The sequence below is a fragment of the Cryptomeria japonica genome, chromosome 6 (genome assembly GCF_030272615.1).
Source record: "Cryptomeria japonica chromosome 6, Sugi_1.0, whole genome shotgun sequence".
Taxonomy (NCBI): domain Eukaryota; kingdom Viridiplantae; phylum Streptophyta; class Pinopsida; order Cupressales; family Cupressaceae; genus Cryptomeria; species Cryptomeria japonica.
The window spans coordinates 275,453,945-275,459,944 of NC_081410.1; positions in this window are offsets into that span (position 1 = coordinate 275,453,945).

A 6,000-nucleotide genomic window follows, 5' to 3' on the forward strand; every position below is an offset into this window, starting at 1 on the left:
TGATTGATTGACTCTGAGGGCATTGAGATTGCAAAAAGCAAGCTGGTTGATAAAGAGAGTAAAGATTCAAAGATATTGCATCAGTTGGATAAAGTGCTTGATCGATCTCACTACGATAAGAAGAATGAAGAAGATGATGAAAGAAATGATGAATAAGATAGATGAAAAGGAGGATGAGAAGAGAAAAGTGATGGGAAAAAAGAATGAGTGATGAGAAAGAAGATATGAAAGTGATGAGAATGCTTGTGCCTTTTTAAGTGCTTGTATCAGCATCGAGCTTATTATAGAAAAAAGGCAAAAAAATCATCTGGATATGAATTAGACCCAAATGAATCAGTCACTCCAATTGCGAGAAGGAAAACATATCAAACAATAAAGGAATGCCTCAGTGTGTATCAGATCAATATGTCCTCGATGATCTTAAGTGATCATGTCCTAGGACATGTCATCATATTCCTAAGGAACATCCCGCAAGAAGCAAACAAGTGAACATGCCCCATCCTCACCTTTCTAGTCAAAGACATCCTGGAGATAAAATCTCTAGTCAGAGACATCTTGGAAAAGCTAAAAGACATGTCACCAAAAAGGAAAATCAGAAACAATCAAGAGAAAATAAGTAAACAAGCAAACAATATGTTTCATGTTGAATGATTTTTTTGTTCACAGTTAATGTGTTTGGTTTTAATAAGTCGATCAGATGTTGTTATGTTTGCTCAATCATAATCTCGTCACGTCATGAATTTGTTGAAGTGCAAAGTTGCATGCTTGTCTTAAGTGTCCGTGTCTTCGCAATGTTTATTACGTGTTTTTGGATGTTTATGATTTTTAGGGTTTTTATGAATGTTTTAATTTTTAGGGTTTTTTAAAGACATTTTATGATTTTTTCAGGACATTTTATGATTTTTTCAGGACATTTTATGATTTTAAAGTTTTTTTTTAGGATATTTTATGATTTTTAATATTTTTTTCAGGATATTTTATGATTTTTTAGAAAAAAATTTCAGGACTTTTTATGATTTTTATGATTTTTTAAGGACATGTTATGATTTTTATGATTTTTTTAGGACATTTTACGATTTTTATGATTTTTTTAGTGTTTGCCCCTAGTGTCTAGCAAGGTAAAAGAGATTCTGAGTAGATGGATGAATAAATGGGACATGAATGGATAAGTGAATGATGGTAGCAGTTTATGTGATGTTCAAGGACTATTTGACAATAGGATAACATGTTTAATCCAAACACAGGAACTAGATATAGCAATGTAAAGCAAGGATATAGTGTAACAATTGTCATGTGATCCAAAGGAATGGACATGTCAAGAGTTTTTTTTTTGAAAATTAATTTCGCATGTTGTCCTTAGTTTTGATCAATATCAAGGGATACATTTGGATAGGAGGCAAATAGGATAAGAAAGATCAAAGGTGGTAATGAAGGATGTAAGCAAGCGATGGACAAAATAATGGATAGGAGCTGAACAATGTGGATCGAGTGCAATAGATAGGACATAAAAATCCTATAAAGATCCTTAACCTTATCAAGATCAAAGGTGGAAAAGGTGTATGTACGGATATAGGGTGAATGAGGGATAGTGGAGGATGAAGGATAATGGAGGCTGAGGGATAATAGATGGATATGACAGATAGGATAACATGGATGGAAATTGCCCCCAATGAATAGTGCAAGAAGATAATGGATTACGCATGATGCCTGTTTGCTAGGTTTTCATCATGGTACTTGCCCAAGGCGCCTGTTTACCAGGTTTTCACTAGTGGATGATATATTTTTCTTTACTTTTTTTTCTTTGCCTTTTTTTGTTTTTTCTTTTCTCATTTTGACCAGTGGATGATATATTTTGGCAGCAAATGTTTAATGTTTATGCAAAAACTAGGTACGTGTTTGAAGGATGCAGTGAACTATTAAAAAAATAAACGCCTCACACAGATGTATGCATTGGAAAGAATCTGGCAAATAAACATGCAAATTTATGAAGCATAAGCAAGGTGTGAGGAATTTTGGACAGAATACGTTATGTCCTAGCCAGTAATGGAAAACACAGAGCCTAACCAAGGCATGTGAAATGTTCACAACATAGACTAAATAATGTGAAGGAATAAACAAGGCATATGAACTGTTTCAAATTTGCAAATATGTGTGAACTGATTTTAAAATGCCTCAAAGGAATGCTCTTTCAGGGAATGCCATGATTGCAGAATGGGGTATGCTTCATGTATATAACCTGCAAAACAAGGATGCAAAGACAAGGCATATAAAATAAATTGAAACCATATCACAATCTGTCCAAAATGCAAACATAATCAAGCATTGGAGTTGTTTTAATCTGCAAACACATGAGCAAGACAAAACACACAAACCATATCAGACTGAGCATGAATAATACACGTATTCAAAAGAAAGTCTCAACTAGGACAAATAAACAACAACTATCAAGCGAAAATTAGAACAACAAAAGGGACAAACTATTTCGGTCCCATTGGGCGTGCAAATTGTAGATGAGGGAAACGGTTCGAATCAAAGATTAAAATTTTCCAACATCCAACAATGAAGTTTTCCTACAAAACACACACATGCAAATTGAAATCTAAACTAGAAACACACATGCATGCTATCAAACATTTAATATATTTTCTCTCATAAGCACTTATGCAAAAAGCTATGAGTAAATGGAGATTTGAGAATGCAAAGATAGCAAATGAGATGTCAAGATAATGGGATGCAAACTGACACAAGTTTGGTGCATAAAGATGAGATACCCAAATAAGAGAGGGGGTCTTGTTTAAATAGATTTTCTTTGGGCGAGTTCATGTTGTGGGATGAATATGAGATAATGCAAGATGAGTGGTATAGGGAAGATGAGTGGTAAATGGGAAATGGTAAGTGGTAGGAGGGGATCTTAAAGGGTTTTATTAAATAAATAGAGAAATAATTTAAGGTGAATGCATGAAGGCGTATGATATAATATTTTAATTTAATAAATTTAATAGATAAATGTTGAGATATTAATAATAATATAATAAAAAATGAAAAATTATGTATAATGAATTATGGAGAAATAATAGTGTAATAATAAGGATTCGCCCAATGTTCAGAGAAATTTGAAATTAAATGAGGACAAATTAATGGAATTTTTTATGTGTCTACACTCATATGCACATCAAATTAAAAGGTTTTAGTTTTTATTAACACATTTTTGTGCATCCATTATGTGAGTGTAATACGCCTCTCGGCGTTATTAAAGATATACCATATCTAGCATGAATAAAATATAATATTAAATAAAAAATAATTATATCAAAATAGTATTAAAAAATAAATTAAATTTATTTAAATTATTATATAATAATAATAAAATAGTTTTAAAATTATTTATATAATTAATTAATATAAATAAATAATACATATAGATTATTTAATATTTTAATTTATATTATTTGTGAAAATATATTATGTTTATTAATTATATATTATATTATCTTTATTTAATAATTTAGTAAAAATAATAATATATTAATCATTATTGTAGGATAAAAGAAAAGATAGGTCACTTTATATGCGAACTTTTGTTATATGTGCACTTTATATGTGTATGTCTGTGTTTGTAACTAAATATGTTACAAAAGTTAAACCACTACACTTTTTTTATATAATATTTTTTATTAGTTAAATTGTTTAATCCACACTCAAGAGTTAAATTGATGTGTAACTAATATAATAAAAAATCAATTTATAATTGATCATGATGCTTGATAAAATTGCATAAAAAAAATAAATTAAATATTCTAGATCATTTTTAAAAAATAACAAAAATTTATAAAACTTATTATTGAATAATTCTGATTTATTAATGAAAATAGAATACCATAAAATTTTTCCCTAGGATCGTATCTTTCTAAATACAAAAACATTTTTTAAAAATCTATCCTACAAAAAGGGATAAACAATTACACGTCTACCAATATTCAAACATAAAAAATAGACCTAAATTGCTCATGTTAGCATTATATTTTTTGCACAACATTAATTTCCTTTTTCGTACAGTTACATAGCAATCAACGCCTTTTGGGAACTACGTGCCTTCTCATGACAAAGATGCTCTAGTACAAATGATGATGCAATAATTTATTTTTTTTTGAAAAAATGAATTTTACTCTTGTATGGATCAATAAGAAGAAAGAAAAAAAATTGTAATTATTTTAAATGAAAATAAATATAGACTAGAGAAATTTTAATCAACAATTTTAATTTGATTGGTAAACTTTTTAATGTGACCATCGGTGATGCTAGAACGACACACTCTCCAGCTGCACATGAAACACTTTTGACTTGGAGCTATGAACCGATGAGGCCACATATAGGGTACCTCATCCCCACACTTCACTTGATCAAACCCATGAGCACAACAACCTGGAGAAAGCACAAGTCATGCGAGCTCAATGACCCACAAAATCTTTTAACCGTAACACTACACGTCCGAAGACATTTAATTTATACTTCTTATTTAAGCTATATTTTTTTTATTTTTTCATTATAATTAGAATTTTGATTCATCTTATTTATTTTATTTAAATTTTAGTTTTTTTGTTTTTTTTTATAACCCAATTTTTAAATTAGTAATCACACTTAAGTGTGTAATGGGTGTGTCAAAGAGAGTCTAAAGGTGAATTACATGACATGTTGTCTAGAGCATAGCTTCTCATGGATAATGACATTCTTTAGATTATTATATGAAATAATTGATCAAAACACACACACACACACTTAAATCATTAGATCACTTGATCATTGTACAATAGAAAAGTTACAAGGTGATAGCATATAGTTTTTCTTGTGCTAATCATTCTCCTTTTTAAAGGTTTTGTATGTTCAAAATGGTTACTAAACATGTTTCATTTTCTTGAGAAAAGCTTGGTAGAAGCCATTAATGGAATCTACTCGTTTTTTAAGGAAACTTTATATAAATAGAAAATAAAATATGTGATTTTATGTTTGACTTCATAACAATTTCCATATTTGATTTAATTTTAGTAATAAAAATATTTATTTATTTTTTAACCAAATTTCTAAAAGGAAGGGACTTCACCATCTTCGATTTCAATGGAGATCTCCTCTTTACAAAGGACATTTACACTCACTTTCAACCACCTTATTCTCATGGATGCCTATGGAAAATTGCTTCTCACACTATGTCATAATGTATACAGATCATTTCTACATTTTGTTATGTATATTCTATTATTTAATTGATCATATGGTTGCATAACCCCTTTTGCAACTTCATTGTACTAATGTTATTTGCAACATTGATATTCTTTAAAAAATTTAAATTAAATTATCTTAATTTGTATAATCAATTGAAAGCCTCATGATTAAAATACCATTTTTTGGGATATATCTTTTATCTAGTCATTTCATGTTACTATACCAATCATGGTACAAACATAGTAGACTAATTAAAGAGGTTTTCTACATCGAGTGTTCCATCTTTTTACACTCTACTCAGACAACATACTCTTCAATGGATAAATAACAATTTTTCACTTCGTGTTGATGTGATGTACCCTACCAAAAAGTGGTGATCATTGAAGTCCATTTCTTTCTTAAATATTGAATGAATCATTATTCACCAAGGGAGCTCAGATGACCAAATGATGTAAAGGTGTAGATGCATCACAAAAACGTGGAGTATAAGTACACAATCACATACAAGAGTTATTTGTGTCATTTTAATCATTTTTACATGTTTGCAATAAGCATTGTATTTATTTCTACAAGAAATTATATGTGTATTAATGAGAATATTGGATAGGTTGGCATTCAAACATAGAACCCACTTGTAACTAGTGAGATTTTCAACTATTGAGTCACTTGTCATTTCATGATGGAAAATTTCAAATTCCATCAAAAAGTCTATTTGAATTTCAAAATGCCCTCTAAGATACTTTCATGATGAAATCAACTATCATATCAAAGTAAAAATGTCAA